Here is a 27,164-nt window from a genome sequence, read left to right on the forward strand (position 1 = left end):
AAGCAAGCTATAACAGGGCCCTAAATTATAAATGTAAAACAATTCAAACTTGGCAAGAAAACTACCTGCCGATTTTATGTTCAAAACGCATATGGTATAAAGCAACCAAAGACAACCATGGAATTACAAACGTGTGATTCCGGAATGGACTGAGTCAAAGTGTTGTCGCTGACACAAACAGTACAACAAAAGTACAAATAATAAAAAATGATGAAAAAACCTTAACTCGTCCGATGACAGAGCCTGTATAGTAAATGCGCGATGTGTGCCAAAACTTGTATGATAGTTAAAATTATCCCTTAAATACAATAAATATACATGACTTTGTATTCGCAGCTTACTATGAAGTCCACTATCACTGAACTAGTATACATATTTATTAAGGGGCCAGCTAAAGGACGCCACCGGATGCGGGAGTTTCTCGCTTCATTGAAGACCCACTGTGGCCTTCGGCTGTTTTCTGCTCTATGGTCGGGTTGTTGTCGCTTGGAATTTGTATGAACTTTTAATGTTGATAGACATTTTTAAATAATCTGCTGTTTTTTTTATTAAGATAAGCTGTCCTGAAGTTACGGTGCGACATGTTTATGCTGGACAGACGGATAGATAGACGGACAGACGGACGGAAGGAAGGACAGACGGAAGGAAGGACGGACGGACGGACGGACAGACGGGTGTATACAATAATACGTCCTGTCAAAATTGGGACGGGCGTGTAAAACGCATAAATTTGAAAAAAATAACTCGTTATTAAAGGTGAATAAGTTTTATTAGGATATCGCCCAAGTCGATTTATTTGTATATTTGTCTGCCTTATCATTTTTGCTATATAACTTTTATATATATTTGAAAAAAATGTATAGAAATCGATAAAAAAGAACTTGATATTCGGCATTTATTATAACAAACATAATCCAACTCACATAATCCGATTTCCCGGGTGTCCCTGTTTTCTCATTTCTTACAATATTTTAATTCGGTATACACTTTATAAGATAAGTGGCGAATCTAGATGACGTATAGGTTGCACGCCCCGACCCCACCTTTGGTTGCCAAAACTATATTGATTCCTGTATTTAACGATTTTGTAAAGCAAAAAATAATCAAAATATTGTTCGACTCGCTACGCTCGGCGGTATGTAGAAGTTGTTCGAATTACGTCCACTTTGAAATAAAACGGAATCCGTCAGTCCGTATATATTGTCAAAATATATTGACCAACGTCAGTGTACGATCATCATAACACAACGGCGACAGTACAGACTCGTTTTTTTTATAGTAATGTTAACAAAATAATTATTATTGAATTTTGTCGATGACCTGAGACTATTATACTAATTTGGACATAGCAGTATAGTTACAATAAGGGATAAAAAAATTATTTTAATGCATGGTAGTTGTAATCCTACATTCATTTTCTATGTCGATTATGCATGCATATACAGTTGTCTTATTATCAACGTTTATCCTTAAGAAGATTTATTTTTAACAATTGTAGAAAAGATTACATACATAGAATGATTAGATTACTTATAAAGGTGTCCATCCTTTTGTGCGAGAAAATCACATATCAATTGTGTGTTTCGATTTTTAAGACCGTAAACTTTAATTTCAAGTTTAAACATGTTCAACATATTTTCCCATAACTCATATAGAAAACGCATATTTAGAGAGCTTTAATCTCAATATGATGTTAAAAAATTTCGGAATGCAAAGTAAATTAAAATATTTGTGTTCTATAAGAGTAGGAATTCAAGTTTTTGCTTATTATTTATTTGAATCTGAGACTCATATAAATAATAAGCCGTTTTCCGGTGAACGAACTTGTTTTCCAACGACCCACAAAACTCCTTTTGAACGCTGAAGTTAAATAATCAATTATAATGTAATGCGATTATAATTTTTTTTATTTGACCAAACCGGGTTATGAATTTTGAAATCTATGACGAAACCGGGTTGTATACATAGACGAAACCGGCCAGTTCCATTTTGACATGACCCATTTCTTTCGTTCCATACACAGAGATACAATTATGGAGATGCTCATAATAACTAAATTTGCAATCTCCGTGTCAATATCTATCTTCCCGTACCTTTCTTTCCGTACAATGTGAACAATTTAACGAGAAATTAAACAATTTCGAGGCAAGGTTCACTCAATTCGTCATTTTGACATGCATTTTGACTTATTTCTCCGTTAATATAGAACGGTTGTAGAAAATATTGCATATCACAATAGAAAATAGTTGTATATGTATATATATTCTTCGATATCATAAAAAAAATAAGAAAATAAGGAGAAACCTAGCTTTCTTCTGTCTATTAATGTTCCGTCATTGTGCCGGATGTTAGATACCATCGAGTCCGAACAAATTTTGCCGGTGTGGTTTAGACACAGTGTATATACCAAGTAATATATCTCTGTTTATATCATAGCCATCATCTAGTCTCGATAACCCAGACGCATATATATATAGCGTCTGGGGTGATTAACCGGACTGGTCAGATATTTATAGGGGGCGTAACAAATAATTAAATATAGAACATATCTATAAATAGCACTTCCGTTATCCCCATTATATTTAAAAAAAAAATAATAACAACAGTAAAGATCAGTAAACAGTGTAACGACTAACGTTACATGTATATCTATTAAAACTGACATTCTTGTAGCTGATCCTGTTGCCCAACTTGCAGATGGGCAATCTTAAAAGAACGATAAAAAAATACTGTAATTAGCGGCGATCTTTTTTTCTGAATTTTTGTCACATGTAAAAAAAAAATTAAAGACATGATTTTTTTTCGTGGGAAAAATTTGGTTGATTATATCATATAAGGAAACACTGTAGCATGACTGTATAGTGCCCTCCTTATAACAAGTTCTGGATCCGCCACTGGTCGTGTATAGAGGATACCACGCTCTCTGTGCGCTAAGAGAGGGATCTGTAGGTGGACCGTTGTACATAATCCAATATACCTTAATTTTCTGGCGAGTTATAATTTCTCGAACATGTATCCCCAACGGGCTATAATTTAGGACCTCATTTTTATAATTATTGTTATTTTTTTTTCGTCCTGAACATTACCATTATTTACCACAAGACGATAACCAAGCAACCCAACTTGAAGATCTATTTTTATATTTTAACACACCACGTTTAATATTCTCTTATCTTCATACTATAAACTACCATTTTTCTCTATTTTCATATTATAGCACACCACTATATATATTCTCTATTCTTTATATTGTATCACATCGTCCTGAACATGCATGAAATATTTGCCACTTGACGTTAAGCAACCAACAGTCGGTATATTGTAGCCACGTTAGTCTGTATTCCTTAATTTTAATTTTTATCCATTTTTCTTAGTTTTGTCTCATTCTTATTTCTGTAAATTCTTGTTATAATTTATGCTTTCCATTTTATAATAATCTTTCAAATATCTGACGCACTGACCTTACTCGAAAAGCACACATCAAGTTACGTTTATGGAAAGAAAAACAACTCTAAGATTACAATGTAAAATTTAAAAACCCTGTTTAACAACTTATCACTGGCAGATCAGTGAGATCACACAATGAGTCAACTCAATTTGTATTTACAAAATTAACTGATCTTAAAATTGCTAACGACAGAATAGTCTGAATGTTTCACCAATAATCTATATCGCCTAATCCTTTTGGGAAGAAAACATTTGGGGACCAACCTTCACACAATACCACTTTGCCAGTCTCCGTGTCTATGAAGAAATACAGAAGTTAACCAGTCATTCATGAAACCCAATACTCTTTGAATGCATGTTTGAATCAATCACATTGAAAAGGTGGAATGGGATTTATCCCATACTGCATGATAACTTATACAAAAAATAACTGAAAAGTGTATTCTCCTACTACAAACTATTATAATATCCATCATGACTTTTGTATAAAAGGGCAGCTTCACAAAAACAACAACTTCGAATTCTCCTGTACATGTGAACCTTTATATAAAATAAGGAGATTGCTAATGAGGCAACAACCCAGCAGAGTTCAAATGACATAGATATTCGCAAATAGAATCACTGCTCGGCCTCCAATATTAAGAAAACTCCATACCATATAGTTAACTGAGAAGGGCCAGACATGTCAATGAGATACAACGCAAACATGAAAACTGTTAAATTGTTTATATGATTTTTAATTTGTTAATACAAATCTTTAAAATTCTCCGACATATCTGACAACAATGTGTTTCTTGATGTTTGTTTCATTTACTTAATATATGTCTGTGTACCTTTTTTCGCTTTGTGGTTGCTGTCAAAATAATGTTAACCCAACATTTTTGATACTGTGATTTATTTATAATGATTGCTGCTGCAGTAATTAAAAAAAAAATCTTTGAATCTTTTTTCTTATAAAATTGAAGCTGTTTATGATACAATGAAAATTCGAATATTTATATAGTTTTTTTTAATTCTTCACATTTTACACATAACAACTGTGTCCCGAAATCATCATTGGTTTGTCTACAAAATAAAGTAAATGTTAAAATCATATTAATTTTTGGTCACCAGCATAGCATATATGAAAAACAAAATGTTTGGAAAAAAACATAAATCATATAGAAATATACATTTAGAAATGTCTTGGTGCAAGCTGAATTCCGCTACGGGATGCGAGATTATCTCGCTGTGGTGATGACACGACCCATTGGTGGCATTGGGTTGTTTCCTGCTCTCTTGTCGGGTTAATGTCTCTTTGACACATTCCCTGTCTGTATTCTCTATCAAAATTATGCATGAATTTTTATCATTGTTAAAGGCCATACATGCAGTTGCCTATACTTGCTCTCATCCACCTCCTTTGAACTTGGGGTGGATAGTTGTCTCATTGGTATTCATACCGCATGTTCTTGCTTGTATAATGTTGACCTTTTGGTACTTTTATTCTCAATTTTTGTTTAAGTCAACAAGATGTCCTCTTAATCATGTTGATGTCTACTTTTGGTAATGTATGTCATTGGGTTCACCGGTTGCTGCCTCATTGACACCTCCTTTCATTGATGCTGCATCTATTGTTTTACTGTCTTGTTTTACATCAAAAACAAATTTACAGTGTATTCCTCATGCCATGGTTTTGTTTCAAGGTTTAGATAGCCAATTGGTATATATTCACTGACAACATTTGTATTCTTTTAAGGACTTTTTTTAGTGTGAAAAAAATGCCTCTTAAAAGTGCAAAAAAATATTTTTCGTTTTTAAGTTGACCAGTCCAGACTTTGTTTACTAACAGTATATTTAAATTACTTTTCATAACAACGTGTCGCACTTCTTAAATGTTTGTATAAGCTAAATGCATTTGTTTAAAAAAAAATCGAGCATAAATCATTTTGACCGTTTGGTGTATGTACAAAATCAGTGGCATCTTCTAGATATACTTTGTTTGTTTTTCGTCTGCTTATGTTTTTGAATTGCGTTCCCTCCTTCAAATGTGTACAACATTGCGCATCTCTCCTTCCCCCCTTTTTTTTTACACATATCAAAATGCAAACTCCTTTATACACTACATATAAATACAACAAACTTATCTTGGATGAAGTTCATATTTCGGCGTCATATTACTTTTCCATCAAGTATTTTTAAAGTTAACAACCCCAAAATGTATTTATAGCGTACACACGACTCTTCGAGTGGTCCCAGTCAATACAAAAATTGCCATTTATTGTATGATTATTAACTTGCTTACGTAGCACGGACATGCATGGAAGAATATATAACTACTCGTTGTTTCAGTTTGCATTAAAATTTATGTAACAGTTTGTGGTGTTATATCATCTTACCAAGGTTTGATGTGCTGTTATTTTCCTTCGCGGTCATGGAAGCCATGCTGTCTGGTGTTTTCCACGACTTGTATGTCGTCACAAACAAAATATAAATAGCTTTAAACAACAATCGGTACACTCGGGCTTTTCAATAGTATTATCGTAATATAATTTCTTCCGAAGTCAATAACCAACTTCTTGGTTATTCGTCTTGGACATTATCTTTAAAAACTAGCTAAAAAAAGCCGATACTATTCCGAATGTCATAAATTACCATTTTTATATCACTTGTCATCCAGACGCTCTACTTTGAAAAATAAAGCGGCTGGATGATCGAGACTAAGCCATCATCAAGATCTACGAAAAGATAACAAAACAAAAGTGTTAACTAGTTAAATCAAAATTAATCAAAGAATTTTTACTTTTCTGATATAGTTGATGATAAGTATAACAGTTATCAGATCTTTTGTTCACTGTAGAGACAAGATCTTACAAAGGAAAGAAAAAATAAACAACACGCATGTATTTATGGGACACAGATACTCTGCTTAGGTTTAAAATGGAAAGGGTTAAGTTTGTTATAATCCATAAATCTAGATTTTTTTTCTGAAAAACAACACAAACTTAGCAAGTTTCTGCCGTATCAAAGTCATAAACTAGAAAGTAAAAATCTAAATCAGTCAAATTTGAACTTGATGTGTTTTGTTGTTCTTAATGATTTTTACATGATTAGGTGCAGGCTGACACAAGTCATTATTTGGAAACCAATTATGGGTACATATGTACATAAATAAAAGTATAGAAATAAAGAGCAAATAAAATATTATGCAAATAATTCTTATCTATAAAATATTTGTTTTCCTGAAAAAGTAAACAATTCACACCTGCAGAAAATAAAAATAAAAAATTATATGAATGTTTGTTTTCTAAATTTCTTCTGAAGAGGATGAGCTTCTCAGAAACAACATTTGTTTTAATTCCCTATAATCAAACCAGGATTAAGATCAGTGAATAAATTGACATCAAATGAATTTGTCCTTACTCACATCAAAATATCAATCAAGAATTAATCGGAAGTTTGTATTTGTATAGAAGCCAGACCAACAAGTTTCAGGAAGAGCTTGGCTCCCTGGGCAACCAATGCAATTTGAAATTCATTAATTTCCTTCAAAATAAATATCAGACTTTTAAAACTGCAATCAGAAAGTACTTTAAGATTACTATCAAAATATTCAAATCTGATAAAAAAAAAAAAAGACTAGAAAATTTAAAGATAACGTAGGCAAACTTTTCATCTTGCATGTTCTCTGAAGCCACACAAATAAAAATTCTGGTGACTACAAAAGTGTACATTTCAATTTAAATTCTATCAATTGCTCCTAATTCATTTATTAATATCCTAGGTCAGATTAAATTTTCATGGGTGGAAGTCATTAAATTTTCCAGATCATTTATTCTTTATCAAAAGGTCATTCTCTAAACTTTTTATATAATTTGAAAGTTAATCAATCATTATGCCATGTTAAATTAATGCATTGAAGACACACAACTATTTATTAATGGACATGCAGGGTTATTTAGTTATGATTATTCACGACCGTCTGCAAAAGGGTGAGACAGGAAGAAAAGTATCTAGTACCAAGTATCTTGTGACTTCTGGTGACATTTTATTTCTAACAATTGAAACTAATATATCTAATGAATGTTTAATGGTTTTCAACATTTTTCTACATTTTCTTTGATGTATGATTTTTTTTTTCAATCCCATTTTTTTTTAAATTTTCTTGAGGGTATAGATAAAATGTTACAACTGGAATCCAAGGATATACAAATATACATGACATATGTGAAATTATACACATATTGACCAATAGTATTGTATATGGCCAGTTCACCATCAAGAATTATCTTAAAAATTGTTAGATGTTGACCAAAGAGTAAAATTTCTCAGATGGATTGTTTTCTAAATTTAAAGTCGGTCTCAAGCAACTCTTTATCTCAAGAAATACTTATTTAACTAGCTAACAAGTGTTCACAGAGCTCTGAATAACATACTGTTAAACTGACCATTTTCAAGCATATGGGTTTAACATGTAATTTATCCATTGGTTGAAATGTTATGACCCTGGGTAATCATCATAGCCAATCAACATTTTTATTTCTATAAACATTTTTCTTTGTCTTAGATTATCTCAAAACTGAATATATAATACTGAATCATACCTATGGGACCTTTCTTATTTATTTCATCATTAATCTAAAATCCCCCATCTGACCAAATGTCAAGTTTAACTTTTGTAATTAAGCAAAATATTTGGCATTTAATGGTTTTCTAATGTTGAAAAGAAGTCTGGTTCTGACCATTCAAACCCACATCCAAATGTCAAAATGTCCAGATAATTCCTGTAAAACAGAAGCTGTAATTGACTATAGATGGCTCCATTTAATTACTCCCTATCAGACAGAACAACTTTACTGATAGTTATCAGAGGTACGAGGATTATAATTTAGTACGCCAGACGCGCGTTTCGTCTACATAAGACTCATCAGTGACGCTTTTATGTCAAGCACAACTCATGGGTGGCCAGTTAAGGATTGTCATTAGAAACTGACAAAATAGATTACTCAACTGATGTCAGTGCTAAATAACATTTAACAAAAAAATTTCAAAATATTTTTGACACGGATGAATTGGCCTTTTGGTAACTCCAGAAATTTATCCACAGGGTAAACTAAAAGATCTCCAAAAATAGCAACAATGACTGCAGTCATAAAATTTATAAATATCATATTTGTGGTAGTTCGAGGTTTGATCTAATGTCCAGACATTTAGGACTTGCAGTGGCCGATCCAGAACTTTTCATATTTGGGTGACCGGCTCCAGTTATGCTTCAGTGATTCCCTATAAAATCAACCAATTTTTCCCCCAGAAAAAAGGGAGGGGCCCCTCCCCTAATTCCGCCCTCTGACTTGTAAGGGCTGTAAAAAGACCTAAGAGGCATGACTGACGTCAGAGTAACTCTTATTGTGGGAATCGTAAATTTAATCAGTAAGAATGATAAATCCCCAACAACGAAATCGGCCATCAAAAGGAGACATCATTGTGAAAAGACGGAACTACATGTTAAGATAGTATGCAACATTCCTACACTTTTATTAGATAACAGAACTCCTTCAAAATGCATATGACTGACCAAACATTGTCAACTGATCAAAATTTGAACAAGGTGTGAAGTGTTAAAAATAGATTATATCACCATAGTCCTTTTTGACCTCCAGTAAAGGAGAGTTCATCTGATAATGGTGCACTGTACTCTCGACTGAACTGATCATAATAAACATTGATAGGTATCAATCAATATCTACCTATTATCAATGATTATCATTCCTGTTTATCTCTGATGTGTGGAAAGGAGAATCTTATAGCAATAAAACAGAGACCATGTCCAAAACATTCAAATCAAAATTATCTCAAATGAACCAAAATGCACTGTTTTATTTCTTTTTTACGATTTAAAGTAAAACTTAAAGCAGTTTTCCAGAGGTATTATTAATTTATAGAATCTTTATGTGGTCTACGGGAATTTAAGTTCACTCTTTAAATGTTGCAGATCTATCAAAATAGTGCCAATATAAAACAAACAGGTGTTGCTAACAGATAGACGTTTCTGATGATGCTACATGTAAACCCTCTCAATAAAAATGCACATTGATTCTAGCTATTGTATCCTTCAAAACTTATCAGTCTGTTTTCTACCAGAGACAAAATGCATATTGCTAGTTGGTAAAAATGTTTGTCCTAACGTCATCTCATTTGACATTACATCGACGGAATGCACTGATTTACCAAATAAATTAAAAAACAAAAAATATTATTCAAACACATCTTCTCCAGACTGCTGTGAACCAATTTTGTTCAGTAGTGCAATTATCTTAATTATTTTCACATATGCTTTCCTAACTAATTTAATCATTATATATAAATTGTAGCAAACAGAATGACCTGATAGAACAGGACTAAATATTAAAACACTGCATCTAAGTATACCTATTCTCTCAAAAAAAGTTCAAAACTATATCATCTAGGACTATTTAATACTGTAGAACATAATTTTGAAAAAAGATAATTCTGTAAAACAGTATAACCATCCTTGTAAAGATAACTGCCTCCTCCCTATTTCACATGATACTAATTACAGCCAACACTTTAATCAAACGTCCTTGGATTACTGTCTCTGTAACTTAAAGAAATCTCCAACCTTTCCGTCTCATATATATTAATATGATACTTCGACCCCTGAAGCTATACACTTAATAAATCGTCTTCAGTTTAAGTGTTTCATCTTGTCAGAATCTACCGCATATCATCAAAAGGTTAATTTCATATATTAACATCCAAAAAGAAAGACACTTTGAGTTAATTATTTTACAGATATAAACATTTGGAGTAAAATATGAAAGTTTTCTGATAAAAAGTATTGTTCCTTAAACAAATCAATCTTTAAGATTGATCTATTTACTCAAAATAGGTTGATGTGTAGGATGGCTTGTTAAAAAGGTTACAATACGGTATATACATTTGTATGCAGCTTTTTCATTTTCCAACACACTCTGCTTTTTGTTTAATAAAAAAAAAAGTGGGATCAAACATAATATAAACGTCAAATATAACAGTAGTAGAAAAAAATCTCTTCCAAGCATAAAGATTTATTTTAAATGAAAAATCTCTTTTTTACACTCCTAAGTAACACATGAGAACTTTCTAAAATTTACAAAAGCAATCTTTCATTATTTCAGGTGATAGTTATTTTCTGGCTTAGGAAAGCTGAGACCAAAGACAAAAGAAAAAGCTAAAGAAAAGAAGACAAAACTTGTATCATTGATCTTTTACTGGATGTCAGTTTCATACTGTAATTTACTTTTCACCTTTTTGTTTCACCCTTGTCCAACATATTTACACTGATGTAAACAATAACAACAATACCTCCGATAAAATTTGATCCCATGCCAGGTCAGGGAAACTGGACATCTCTATCCAAGAATAAAATTAATTTATCATATTGAATAAACCAACCTTTTCATTCATTTATCTATTTATCATCATAGAATGCATGAAAAACTTGCAACTAGACATACTCAACCAAAAAGATATAAAACAAACCACTTTCACAACTTCTTCTGTGTTATTCCCAAAAAAATATTTTGGGTGAGAAACAAATACTCCTATTGACATGCCATTTTTCAAGTAAGTCCAATATGTGTGACAACATTTAATTGTTTGGCTCAATGATAAAACAAAGAAGTGTAATTTTTTCGTACATTTTCTCAGTTTGTTGTGAAATTTCAATACTTCCAACCAGGAGACATTAGAAAGCTGACACATTTTCAAATTTTGTGATATTGCTTAGATTTACATTCACTTCATAAAATAATAAAATTTTCAAAAGCAAATTCAAATGTCATTTCTAAATTTCAATAAGACACTTTCTGACACCTTTTCTTCCTTCTAATTAAAAGACATTATGTCACATAATCTTATTGTGAAATATTCATGTATTCAACAGCTTCAGACTACAGACACCGCGACTGAGCTAGATGCTTATCTAACCCTCTGGTGTCTTTCTAATATACCAATATTGCAAAGATTACCTAACAAAAGAGAATGAAACTTGATCATTGTCTGTTATTACAAATAAATAATTACTATTTAACGTAATGAAACCTAATCGTTTGGCGACAGCCATGAACTATCTGTACTCTAATTTTGCTGACAAATTGCCAATTGATTCTTTAAAAAATAATAATTTATCTGACAGAATGTCTTGGGTCCTTTAAAGTACCGGTATGCAACTGTTGATATCAATATTACATGATGTCTATTTTTGTCCGGTATAAAAAAAAATCAAATATTTTACAAGTTTATGTGTAAGGAAATTGAACAAACAGGATAAACCAGTCCATCCAACAAGATGGGCAATGACAGAGACACTAGCCTTTAAATAGGCCACTTCATCAAAACCTTATATTGCAATGCATGTTGAAAAAAAAGGGAGAAGAAACTAAATAGGGCAATCATAAGTCAAAGATAACCAGAAAACACCATGGAGAAAATTAAAAGATCAAGACAAACAACAGTACACAAAACACTAATAATAAAACCCCAATATTGAGCAACACCAGCTCCTCCAAAACATCAGGGACAGTGACTCCTATACAAATCAAAAACTTCATCTCTGTGACATTTATTTAGTGATCAGAGCAATTACTAGTCTGAATGTTAGTATTAAGGCACATGTATTTACCTCTTAAGCTTTTAATGAAATCTTCTGGTTTTATTCGTCGTTCTGGTTTAATCCTGTTATTATGAAGATCTGTGTTTAACATGATAATTGCAAACGCTAACAGGAATATTGTATCTAAATTCTTACACTCTTATAGCAAATCAACGAAAAAGAAGAAGGCATTGAAACTATAAATCTTAGCTGGAACGGTTGTGATTCAAAATAGTCTAAACTGCATTCATTGTTTTCTGTTATATATAAGCTGAGATATACAAATATCTTGGGACTTTAACCTTTTAAATCAGCATCAATTACCAGTAAGACATCTTTCAAACACCAAGAACAGAAATCCTCCCACTAGGGAACTACTTTTAACATTTTCTTAGAATTACTTTTAAAATATCAACAACTCCCACTGAACCATGGAATACCCAGCAGCAAATTATTCTTTCTTTTTACATTCTGAAGTGTGCCCTGTCTCATAACTTCTAATGATTAACATGTTATTAACCTAAACTTGAGTCAAAAGATCAAAGAACAAAAGTACTTTAAGCGTTGGTATAGAAATATGGACAAACAAACAAATTGGTTACTAAATACTTGTCACTTCTTACTTAAGATAATATATAAGAATGACTCAAAGAATGATTATATACTATAAAACATATATAGAAAGGTTATCAATCTGCATTTATGTCTGTTACTTAAAGTAAAATACCATCAACTTTTAATTTTCAGCTCCAACTGACGATAAATCTTGCAAAACTGTATAATAATTGGTTTTAAATAAACATCTAAATTCATTGCGAGCTACAGATATACTTAGTTTTAGCAGAATCAATCCCATTGATTCCATCATAAGGATTTGTACCGCCAGAAAATTTAGTAGGATTGATATAAAACACGTAAATCAGTAGTAAATTGGGCTCGTGATTTTAGACAATATAACTTACAGACCCTGGCTTTCAAATATAAGTTGTGAGCGTTCCTGATGAAGGTTTATAAAAAAAAACGCTACTGAATTTTGAAATTTATGGTGCGTTGCTTTCATTGGATAACAAAATAACGGTTGTTTTAGTTTAGTGTTTAACAATGTTTTATTAAATTGACGCATCCAGTCTCGCTTCTTTTGAAGTTCATTCAATTTCCTCAGTTTGTGTTTGCTACTCCGATTTGTATAAGTGATGCGAAAGATACAAAAGGGACATTCAAACTCATAAGTCGAAAATAAATTGACAATGCCATGATTTGTATTGAAACCAAGTGTGCCCCTCGTCTTGTCAACTTGTTTATTTATTATTATGAGGCTTCAAACAGGAACTTCTTAGGATGAAAACTAAGAAGTTAGCAATATCCATTAACTTTACTTTCCACTATATAGATGATGCTCTCTCCCTGCTTACAAATAAATCAAAATTTGGTGACTATGTTGAGCGTATTAATCCCATCGAACTAGAGATAAAAGATACAACAGATACAATCAAGTTTGCTTCGTATCTTGACTTACATCTAGAAATTGCCAATGAGGGTCGGTTGAAAACAAAACTTTCCGACAAACGAAATGATTTCAACTATCCAATTTTGAACTTTCCATTTATATGTAGCAACATTCAAGCAGTGCCTGCATATGGATTATATATTTCCCAATTCATACGAAATTCTCGGGCTTGTATTTCCTATACTAATTTACTTGATAGAGGATTGCTATTAAACCAAGAGTTACAAATGGTGAAATTGATATCATTCCACTCGTAACTTGTACAGACGCCATCACCAGTTGATTGACCGTTATGGAATACCCGTTTCACGGATGATATTTGATATGTTTCGTACGTCGTAACATCAATCCCCTTCCCGTTTCATGAATGTGAGCTACCGAATGAGACTACCTACCGGATTCTCAGATCCCCAGTTTTTGGTTGGGTTCGTGTTGCTCAGTCTTTAGTTTTCTATGTTGTTTCTTGTGTACTATTGTTTGTCTGTTTGTCTTTTTCCATTTTGGCCGTGGCGGTTTTTTTCGATTATTTTCCATTAATGAGTTTGAATGTTCCTCTGGTATCTTTCGTCCCTCTATTTTGTATCAAATTAATAAATTCATGAGTTTGAAAGCAGTAAAATATTGTTGACCTTTGTCGACTAACGATAAATATTAGTTCAGCTCGGATTATCTCATGGAGTTTTTTTCTCATACGATTGTACTGATCTCCCTTTGACTGTGAACGTGGTGATAATTTGAGTGAAATAGTCGGGAGATAATACAGTTACATTAACTTTGTCATTAAGAATTGATTTGGAGTAAGTTGGTTGAAACAAACCCATATTTAATTAACATTTTTGTCGACCCATTAAGTCAATAAAACGCGATTGATTTCGTGCTGAAAGTAATGGCGGCAACCACATTGACACCTGTCGACATTAGAATAAACTCTAGAAAAAAACAGTTATAGCTATCCTAGCAATCTTTGAACACTACCCTACCTCGAGAAAACGTTATCTGTGACAGTCAGAAATGAAAGTACCGTAAAGTAAAAATGATAGAGACAATGTAAACTACCCCACTTTTTTTAAACGAAAACGCACAGTTGGGGAATTGGATATGCAAATTGGCTAACAGTTTAGACACCATGTTAGATAGACTAGTACGACGAATAAGTGATAAAGAGGAGAATATAGAGCGTAAATTGACGGTGAATTTAATACCATAATTATGGACCGGGTATATAAAGAGGTCAAACAGGTCCGTGATGAAATATGTGTATTAAAGATAAATATGAATATTTTGATAAAACTTCAACTTTGTACTTGTTTGGCTTTATAAATATTTTGATATGAGCGTCACCGATGAGTCTTATGTAGACGAAACGCGCGTCTGGCGTACTAAATTATAATCCTGGTACCGTTGATAACTATTAGTGAGATCGTGTTAAAAAAACAAAACACCACAGCGTAAAAATCTGTCGAATGTAAATTTGTAATAGTTGTGAAAAATTTCCCTATTAATCCGAGGGAAAATTCACACAACACCACCCTGAAGTTAAATTTAGAAACAATTGTCAAGGACGTATTGAAACTCAAAAATGTAAACATTACAAGTTGTATATGTCATAAGATCGAGTTATGATGAAAGTAAACCAGGAATAGTTATGGTGTCACTTCGCGATATCGAAAGCAAACAAAAGGTAATGAACGCATGAAAAATAGAGATTTTTGAATAGAAAACTTTTCGACAAATGATAAAAGAATACTGTGTGTTAACAATCGTAGACTTATAAAACCCGTCGGAAAGGACACGAAATTCACCTCAGTGGCTGGCCAATTAAGAAAAAGACAACATGGACGTTAAAAACAAACTGAAAACAATTACCGCAACACAAAGGTGAACAACACAAGCGAAACATACAGACCCCAGCAAAACAACACACAGACTGGCATGCACAATGGTCTTAGACAAAATGATTCAAATGGTGGATCTTTGAATGTAAACTATGGTGATCGAAGTCGAGCTCGTGGTAGGCATCATTAACATAAGTGAGGCTTATAGAACATAAATGGTCGGTCTAAGTATGCCAATAGCGATAAAATTATATTAATAAATGACAGCTTTACAACACTAGATCTTCACAGCAGTGTTAGATCTATCCGTGAAGTGTTCTTGAGTAAAGGAGATGTTATAACAGAAGACTTAGTTCAAGGAGTAACTATGGCTGATAGTTTTGGGCGGATGATAGATGAAGTAACTGAGATTTATTTAGTTGAACCGCTAGTTTGCTGTATACAGTATGTTGTTACAGCTGGGCGCCCAACAATCTAATTCCTTTTTACAGCTGACCCTTTAAAGAAATCAAAATCCACAGATGCTGCAACAATCGTAAAAGAAATAAGGGCTACAGAATCTAGGGATTGATCAATGCTCTTCAACATCGTACTTTATTTGGCCTTTTAACATTTTTTTATTCGAGCGTCACTGATAAGTCTTTTGTAGACGAACAGCGCGTCGGGCGTATATATGAAATTGCAATCCTGCATGGTATCTTTGATGAGTTTATTGAAATTAGAAGGCCCCAAATCAGGTTGTATATCTGTGATGACTGTAACAACATTAACGGTACAAATGTTCCTGCAACTTGCACTTGCATGTGCTGACACAAAGACAGAACTGAAGAAAATTGCTCTCGAACAGTTGACTTTGATACAATTATTGAAGTGTTTGCAAAACTCTCCGAAAAGAACTGCGGTTTATTTGAAAATATAAGAAGGTACATCAAATATAAAACTGAATGAAATTTCCAGAAAAATTGTTGCAAAGAGACTGAAAAAGGCATGTAGAACTCGCTGGCTCTCTTTTTTTAAACAGTTCAAGTTTGAATGGAATCACAGAATAATAGATGAAATTTTTTTAGATTTGAGCAAAACACAAATGAAGCTAAAGATGATGTTGATTGAGCTCGTTGATATTTGCTAATCAATGTCAATTTCAAATGCCTGGCCTGAGAGGGGTGCTAGATCAATTTAAAGAATAAACAATAGACTCAGAAGTTCTCTTAATCAAGACATGATAATGCCATTAATTAATGTATCAATAAATGGTCCCAACAGTCAGCAAGTAACAAAGAAAGCATTAACTTGTTGAAGAGGCGAAGCAGACAGAAGAAAATTTACAAAACAGAAACCCAACAATAAAAAAATAAAAGTGAAAGAGCACAAGACAATGTAATTAAAACAATTGAAGCTTGGTGTCAGACTGAAGTAATAGGAGACAATCATTAAGAACTTATAAGGGAAGAAGTGCTGCATGTAAACAGACGATGGTTGAATTTGTGTAGATGGATGATAATGATGATGATGTAAGTGATGATGACAGTGAATATGACTTTGATTTAAATAAACGGAAAATTTAAAGTGAAGACAATGTTGAATTGTTTTATTTCTTTTTGAAAACGGTGGCACTCTGACATATCCACAATATATAACACTGATTACTTACACTAACAATTGACACAATTATGATAAGAACAAGGCAATGATAGTTATCAAAGGTACCAGGATTATAATTTAATAAACCAGACCCGCGTTTCGTCTACATACGACTCATCAGTGACGCTCAGATCAAAATGGGTATATAGCCAAATAAGTATGAAGTTAAAGAGCATTGAAGACACAAATTTCAAACAGTTGTGCTATAAAGGCTAAGGTAATCAATTCCTGGGATGAGAAAATCCTTAATTTTTCAAACAAATTAAACGTTTTGTCAATAGGAAATCTATTTAAATGACCATATAATTGATATTCATGTCGACAACGAAGTGCTGGCCACTGGGCTGGTGATACCATCGCGGACGAAACGTCCACCAGCGGTGGCATCGACTCAGTGGTGTATATTCTGTAGTTATTAAGGGTACCAGGAATATAATTTAATACGCCAGACGAGCGTTTCGACATCATAAGACTTATCAGTGACGCTAAGATCAGAATAGTTATAAAGCCAAACACGTACAAAGTTGAAGAGAAAGAAAAAGTCCGGCACAGGGAATGGACACGCTAAATCAGGTAGGTGAAAACAGTTGAATTCTGTTGGATTCCAAGAAGTTTAAGACTTGATTAGCTGTTATAAACACAAAACAAATATATATTCTAACTATATTTAACAAAAAAATTCCAATACAAACGAGGCTCTGATCAGACAATTGTACTGAGGAAAATATTCAAACATTTTTGATGCATGTGTGTATGTTTGAATAAAGTAAACTAGAACAAATTAATATCACATCAAATGCATTGTTAACAACGAAGTTGCGAAGAGATGATATTAAAATAGTAGATTTCTGTGTGAAAGTTTTATTGTCTGTCTGTCTGTCTATTTGTTTCTCTGCGTATCATCATAGTTACATAAATTTAACACTACAAACACACGTCTTTGTATTCGAACGAACGAGTATTCATCATTACAAACATTCCTTACTCCAAAATAATTTATTGTGAAAAGAACGGCTTTAGCGCTATCACTAGCACTAAAAATCAGTGAAAGTCTGAAATGGTCTATATCTGTACTCGACAACTCTGAATTCTTCTGAAATTTACTTCATAATACTCAACGGTAGTCTAAACCATTCTGAACAGTCTGAAATTGTACTAGACAAGTTCTTAACCATTTAATACAAGTCTGAACCATGCTCGACCTAGTCAGAACCGTACTCGACCTAGTCTGAACCATACTAGACCAAAACTTAACTAACCTAGACCTTTTCTTTGCATCTATGAAGTCAATCTAATTAGTTTAGGAAATATTTTTCAGCTTATTTTTAAACAATGTAATTACATTTATAGTTGGAAAATCACATACATTAATGTAGAGTACTATATCTATGGCCTTTAATGCGCAATCACAAATCAAATATTTTTCTATACAAAACAACCATGCAGAAACCATTATACGTTGTAATACGCATTGGTCATTGTTGTTGCTCTGTCATCAGCATGAAGTTCCGAATTACGTCGATATTACAAGATCTGGCGGTAATTATCATAATAGTTTTTTTCTTTTGTTTGAGATCATTCTCTACAGCAAAGTTAGAAATAAATGGTGGATACTTGTTTATTACGTTTCGCAGAAAAATTTGGTAAAACTGAAAAATGTCTACGTTGGTGTTCTAAATACCTATATTTAGATCAAAAAAAATACTTATCTCCAAGGAAAATTCATAATGAAAAGTCTCTTATCAAATTGCAAAATAAAAAATCTTAAACACATCAAACAAATAGATACTAGTAACAACTGAAGTATTCCTGACTTGGTACAGGAATTTTTTCATGTAGAAAATGGTGGGTTGAACATGGTTTTATAGCTTTTTAAGCCTCTCACTTGTATGATAGTCGCATCAAATTGACAACGCTGCGTGAACAAAACAAACAAACAAACATAAAAGGTACAAATGTCAATAATACAGTAGTAAACATTGTTACTAAAAAAGCATACACACAAGTATCAAAGAAGCACAAAAGGGCATACATACCAAGCATATTAGTAAAAATTAAAGACAAAAATACACAAATTTACCCGAGTACAATAACACAATGACGGGATTTATGGAGCCACGTCATATATGTACCGAAGAAAGATAAAAAGTCATTTAGACAAGGCACATAGCAAAAATGAACGACGAGCAAGAAAAAAGTTTTCCAAGTAACACCAAAAAGAGACAAAGCACAGGTGCAAAATTAAAGACAAGAATACGAGAGTATCAAACAATAATGACAGAATGTACACATGGTACACGTATCACAAGTATTCTAATACCAATGGAAAAAATACCCAACAGGAACATCATTTGCATTTCTGATAATACAGAAGAATATATCAGAAAACAGTTCTGAACTGATATTTACTTACAAAGATTTATCGTGTAAAGAAGAGGTATTAATTGAGTTTGTTATGAAATATGCTGTAAGATTAATCAACAGAATAATCTCGAAATGAACATTAAAAATAAGCAAGCAGTATTTGGAAAATTATTCAAATACATTATACAATCATGTGATATTTCCACTAATGAATGGTTTTACACTAGTGACTTTGGGGCCATTATGTCATGCTGTTAGGCGTGAGCTAAAGCTCCGTGTTGAAAGCCGTACCTTGACCTATCATTGCTTATTTTGATAGATTGTTACTTGGATGGTAAGTTGGCACTCATACCACATTTTCTTAAAAATAGTAACCTAGGTTACCGACGTAGTCAAAAGAAAAATATTTCAGTATTTCACACAATGCATGGGAATTTTAACGGTCGCTTCAAAGCAGTAAAACAAAATCTCAGATTAAAAGCATGAAAATAATGACCAGGATTGTTAAAGATGAACAAAAAGTACATTTCATCACGACAAGTAAAAGTTAACGTTGACACTCTGTCATAATATTAAAATCTGTGAGGACGTTGATGTAAATCAAAACATAATCGATTTATAAACACACATCCTCGGCGATCTTTAAATGCGTCAAATATGGCTGCGGTGTCTCCATGACAACTTACTTTTTCATCTCGCAGACATAGCTCCTCACATTTTCGGGTTGTGTATATTAATGACATTACATGTACTGCTTGTTAACGAAATAAGTCCTTAATCATTGATATGAATCTTTATATACCTTCAGGACACTTCCTTTGTTGAACATTTTATAACATTATCATGTGGCTTTGTATGTTCCGTTGGAATTTCTACCTAGACGATCTAGCTCTTGATACGTTGTTAAAGATAATTTAATTACATAATTGTCAATACAATCTACGTTATATCGTTTGGTGTCCCAATTTGATCTTTTATTATTTTCTGATTCGAACCCCACTGACGAGTCGTGTATAGTGAAAAAGCACAACTAGCAAACTGTTATCTTAGTTAATGATTGCTTAATCAAGAATATAATTCCTTATTCTGAAATTGTTACTTTCAGATTTTTAAATAAGTGGCATATTATAATATACAAATAATTTAATATGCCATATACATGTATTATATCAGTCTTTAAAAAGGACAAATCAGCACATTGAAGATGTACCGGATCGTCTAGAATATAAAGAAAAGTTATGTAATAATGAATAATTATATACATAAAAAGTAAAATCATAATATAACATATTCACACGCGAAAAACATGTCTATCTCTGGATTCGCCTTCCGTGACAAGGTAACACTACGACTATTGAAGTTATATGTTTATATAGAGGATGTAGTCGAGTGGTCTAGAGAGCTGAACATGAGGCTTAGCGATTGGTGCTGTAGTGTATCAAAGGTGTGAGTTCGAATCTCGCTAAGGGACGGACAAAAATTTGTCACCAAAAAACATCTAATTCTATCACTGTTGGGTGTTATTTTCAGACTTATATTTATGACCTTCTGCTATTGTCTGTTCTATATATGGTCTGGTTGTTGTCTCTTTGACACATTCCCTATTTTCATTCTCAATTTTATATTTATATATATATTATTTATATGTTCATTGTACTTTGAAAAATGCATGTGAAATTTTGCTGATGATATCAAAATTAATTTATTGATTACAAAGTAAGAAAGATGTTACACGAACAACATCAAGAAATTCATAATTTGCATAATCAATCTTATTAAAACAGTGTTGTATAATGGGCTGATATCACCAACGTAGTTTAGTTTGCTTTTATGTTTGAATCTATCAAAGTATTATATCAATATCGTGATGAAATATTATACTAATAAAGAAATGAAATTCCACAGTTTCTGTAAACCATACTTTACATATACCTCATACGAAACATACATGTATGTATATCTTTGATAAGATATGATATTGAAATGATGTGAACGACATGTCCTATCAATGCCAAAAACAAGTTATTGTATTAAACTAGAACAGAAGGAAAACAGCATGAGAGGTATGTGGTCTGTACCCTATATAAACTTAGCCAATACCATCCATCATGAATCCGTTCACTTAAATGGACTCACGCAACTGATAAATCATGGCACCAAATCGGCTTGCACTATCATGCTATGCCAAACGCGCTAGACCACTCGACTACCTAGGCTCTACAAATGATAAAACTCTCGTCAATTTTTATCTAGCGTTTTAACACAGTACATGATATATTAGACATAAAGATGGAATTTCTACAGATCAGCTGAACTATCAATCGCTGAGGATCTTACTAATTAGTGTAGGATGCAGTCAAAAAATAATTATCTTATGAGTACGTCTGAACCCGTGACAACTCTGCGACAGATTTAATACGTTATATCACCAGTGATGGTGATACAAGGCTGAGCACACATTCTATATAATACATCATTGTCTTAATATCAACCCAACAATGTTATATCTATAAATTTGCGGGAATTTTTATTATATATATAAAACCAACCGGCAAATGTAAGATGTTCTGGATCGTCTTGAATAGACGTTACTACGCAGATAAGGGAAAATTATATAATAACAAATAGAATATATATATATGTATATCATCTATATATCCAGTGTACTTAAAAAGTTACATGTAAAATACCGCAAAGAAAAACAAAGACTGTCACTATTCATTGTTGCATACTTACCTGGTATAATCATAATCAGAGTACTTTTAATTTCCTAACACAATTGAATATATATTAGAATACCTTAGCAATAGCATAATAACATAATATACAAATGAAAAAAATTAAAAATTACAGATTCTATAAACCATATTTTACACATATATCAGACAATTTTTAAGTAAAAAAGGCTAAAATTTACAATTACAGTTGAAAACAAAAATGAAATTGTGTTTCTTCATTTGTTCTTGTGATGACTTAGTATGGCTATGACATATCTAAAAAAAATACATTTAGAAATATATATTATTTAGCAGTTATGTCAAGAAACTAGCCCGAAAAAGGTCAAATTCCTTGTGTACTGGTAGTCCGATTTTACCCTGTTTAAAAAGCTTTAACAATTTTCAACCCATATTTTCCCGATATTAAATCAACTGATTTAAAATATTTTTTTAAAAGTTTAACCATTTAACCTTCGGCTGAGGGGATATAAACTCTAAGCCGGGAATGTCACAGTATATACCCTGTCTGAAACCTGAATAACATATAATATATATATATATTATTTATATTTTCAGTGTACTTTGAAAAATACATGTGAAATTTTACTGATGAAGTCATAATTAATATATTTATAACGAGGTCAGAAATATGTTACACGAACAACATCAAGACATTCACAATGTGCAAAATAAATTATATGAACAAAGAATACATGTAAAATTATGCTGATTACATGAGTCTACATATATTGATGACGAAGTCTGAAAGATGTTACACGTACAGCTGCAAAAAGTACATGATTTGAAAATCAATTATATTAACAAAGAATGAAAAATACTTATGCATTATATGTCTGAAAATACAAATTTTTTTTCTCTCAAAAACAATACATATATTCTCATTGCATATAACAACTGCTGAATTCTAAAATCTGAATTTAAAAACCCTTTTTAAGTCACCCCCGAGTAACATGAGAAGCTTCCCCTGAATAACCTTCAGACAAAAAGACACAAACGTTTATGCATGTCTACAGAAAACGACTCCACATATATAAACACAACATAATGTGTTTTGTTTCCCGCTCGATGTTTAACCTTGAATAAGTCTGTTGAAAACATTTCCAGTGGTATTGATCTACTGAACTTGTGAAATAAAATCATTTCGTCAATCAGATATTTTGATAATTTGAACTGAAATAACTGAAGAAGAGAAAAGGGGGTCTCTATGCATGGTATTCAGGGCAATTAAAAGACACCTTAAATGTAAATTATTAAAAGAAGAGGTCGGGCCGAGTAGTACCTGCTGTGAACCTGATGCAGTGATGTGGAAAGAAAAGTTTCTAAATACCTGTCAGAAACAGACATACTTGTGACACGAAAACAATATGGAATCTTTAAACTGTATGAACTCGTTCAGTAAAACATATTTTGTCCTGGAATTATTGATATGGGTATTATTTCACTATTTCACTGTCGTTAATGACTAAACAAAAAAAATCAGGTTAGGTTATCTTACTAAAGTTAGCCTCAACCAAATGTAATTAAACTTATACTTGATGCTTATTACAACAGAATACAGATCAAGTTTGAATTTCGGTGGTGTCACTTTTATTGTTCTAGCATTCAGCCTGCACGATAAATTTTTGAGCTCACAAGCTTCAAGCTAATTTTTTTGAAAAATTTAGTTGGATTCTGTTTGCTTGAAGAGAAGAATGTATCAAGTCTGGGTCGAACGACTTGTGATTAAGCATGAACACTGAGAGTAGTACCACATAATAAATAAAAGAATTGCTGATCTTAAGTTTGCCTCAACCAAATGTTATGAGACTTATACTCAATACTTATTACCACAAACTTCAGATTAAGTACAAGTAAGGGTATCGTCAATGTTCACGTTCTTCAGATATGTCCCATTATAACTTTATATAAGATGCAAGCGGGGATCTGTGTCCATGGCCCCATTCATCAAAATAATGAACAAACATTGCTTTCACGTTACACTTTGTGGTAAATAATTTCAAAAACTCACCAGGTTTTGACTTAGACCGCTGCTAAATTTTGATTATTTTTGTACACGTGAATATGCATGTAGATGACTTATAAGCTTACTAATCATTAGCTGAAGATTAGATGTATAATTTGCACACTGTGAAGTAATTTTTTTTTTTGAAAGGTTTGAAAGATCTGTTTACCGTTCAAAGCAGTACAAAAAGAAATAATTATAAAAAAGAAGATGTGGTATGATTTCTTTTGAGACAACTCTCCAAAAGAGACTAATTGACCCAGAAATTTATAATTAGTAGTCACTGTAAGCTTTCAATAACGAGCAAAGCACATACTGCACAGTAAGTTATAAAAAAGCCCCGAAATGACAATGTAAAACAATTTGAACGAGAAAACTAACGGCGTGATTTATGAACGAAAAACAAATATATACAATCAATAAACGACAACCACTGATTTAAGTCAACATTGAAAGATAATTGTTTATGTAACTTTCAGCTAATATGTGATATTTTGAAGCGTTTGTGGATGCAATTATGTGCTCAAGTATATTGATGTTTCCCCGAGGGAGAGCCTGAGGGAAATATGACTTTTTTAGCGTGAGTAAATCTTTATATCACTCCAGGCAATACAAATAAATGCTTTATTTCTTTGTCTTTATTTTATTCTCTCTCTGAACTTAAAATATTTAAAACAGCGAAATCATATCTTGAATTGAAATGGGTTTATTTTACAGATAATGTAACACAGAAGCCTACTGACTTTGGTGTGCATATTCCGTCAACGAAAGACCAAATGATTGAACATTCATAATATAATGACAGTTTGAATATACCAACAAACCAATTATGGGCTAAGATTTTTCTGCTTGCTCATGATTTTTTTTATAAAAATATCGAATGAGAAATGCAAATACAGATTTAGAACTATGGATAACTGTCAACTTCAGCTTGAGAGAAACAAACTGAAACAGTCAACCTTTATGTTGATTTAACTAAGAAAACAAATTTCAATGTTCTCTTCTAGCGCACCATTGGTTTATCAACATATTACCGATGGACTTTGAATTCAAAGGAGGTAAACATAGATGTGACTTTTACTAACAAAAAGAAAAACGAATTTGTTATTCCAAAATTAGCAATGGAATAATGTGTACATACCAAGAGGACTATAAAAATGAAAGTACTAGATATATTCGACAAAACCATATGTTTGATATGGATAAGTTTAAAACATTTCAACAACTAATAATCCTGTTTTCCAGTCATGCAAGAAAATGTGATATGGCTACAGAGCAACATAAATGTATCAAAATAATTTTATAGCTTTGCTCATTGTTGAAGATCACACAGTGACTTACAGTTGTTAATTTCTGTTTCCTTTGGTCTCTTGTGAAGTTTGTCTTATTGGCAATTACACCACATATCATTTTTTATAATTATTATATATTCATCGATGATATTTTTGTCAGCAAAACTTTTATGATATAAAAACAGGAAATCCCTCCCCCAACACAATACAAAAAAATGGGAATTAAAAAAAAAACACCAAACAATCCACTTCTAGGAGATATATTTATAGAATGTTGCCAATGTTATTTTTTCCACTGAAAACTCCAAAATAATGATACAGTCATATCTAACAAAAAAGTTTTATTGTTTCACATCAACTTGTTATCCAAATTCGTTTATTTGCCTGATGTACTTGTTATCTTGTATTATAATCGTTGCTGTATCAACTTTATAGAACTTACAATATTTATCTTCATTAAAACTACATCATCTTAATATTTCCATGTTGAATTTACATCTAGTATTGGGATGAACAAATTTATGCATGGGAGGGTTGAGATCTCATTAACATGTTTAATCCCCGTCGCTTGTTTGCGCCTGTCCAAAGTCAGGAGCCTCTGGCCTTTGTTAGTCTTGTATTATTTTTAATATTAGTTCCTTTTGTATAATTTGGAGTTTAGTATGACGTCCATTATCACTGAACTAGTATATATATATATATATTTGTTAAAGGGCCAGCTGAAGGACGCCTCCGGTTGCGGGAATTTCTCGCTGCATTGAAGACCTATTGGTGACCTTCTGCTGTTGTCTATTCTGTGGTCGGGTTATTGTCTCTTAGACACATTCCCTATTTCCATTCTCAATTTTATTATTCGATAGAAATCATGGGTCACAAATAATACAAGATGGTCTTGATGTATAGATTCTGCGTACTGATGTTGTTTATCATCTTAACAACGTGTTATATTGTTCTTTCATTTGTCTTTGTTCTATTATAAATACTTATTTTACTGTTGGATTGTTTTATGTGATATCCATTTAACGTGGCCCGGTACTTAAACATCCCGTCAAAGTGTTCGTATTAACTGTCATTTTTGCTGATGTGTTTTGAATATGCGACTTACTGTGTTTATTTGGTTCTTATAACGTGACTCTGTTCTTTAAAAGATCCTATTAGTACGTTATTGTTCTATAATATGTCATAATGATATATTTATATCATGAATTAGAAAATACGTTGAACGACAAACGTCAAAATTATTCAATCGCGTAGTGTAATGAACTATTTATGGATTCTTATAAATTCTATAGAACGTTCGGACTATTTTAAATCTCGATCTGTTTCTGAAATTAATTCTTACATACTTTTGAATTTTCAACAATGTATGCTAACATTGCCCATGTTAAATTTGAAAATTGTTCGTATAAATATTAAACGACAAAAATATGTGACGTATTTTCTGCCGTCAGACTTGTGTTCTGTTAAATTGTTACACGATGATGACTGCTGTACCCATGTTTTGACTATTTTATTTATTATGTCTGTTTAGTTCACACATCTTTGTAAATATAACGGAATTTGATGAGACTGTCAACGAAGTTAGAGGTTTAGCACTATGAAACAAGGTTTAATTCACCATTTTCTACATTTGAAAATGCCTGTACCAAGTCCGGAATATGACAATTCTTGTCCATTCGTTTTTTATGTGTTTTGTCATTTGATTT

General features: G+C 32.2%; 1 long non-coding RNA gene across 1 annotated transcript; it reads right to left on the reverse strand.

Annotated features, from left to right (window-relative positions):
- Nucleotides 1–4,439: 4,439 nt before the first annotated feature.
- On the reverse strand, nt 4,440–6,149 carry LOC139483357 (uncharacterized). The gene is made up of 2 exons (XR_011655013.1): nt 5,826–6,149; nt 4,440–4,512 (listed from the first exon to the last, which is right to left on the reverse strand). It is a non-coding gene; the product is annotated as an uncharacterized lncRNA (long non-coding RNA).
- Between the last annotated feature and the right edge of the window lie 21,015 nt (nt 6,150–27,164).

This window comes from Mytilus edulis, chromosome 1 (genome assembly GCF_963676685.1).
Source record: "Mytilus edulis chromosome 1, xbMytEdul2.2, whole genome shotgun sequence".
Taxonomy (NCBI): domain Eukaryota; kingdom Metazoa; phylum Mollusca; class Bivalvia; order Mytilida; family Mytilidae; genus Mytilus; species Mytilus edulis.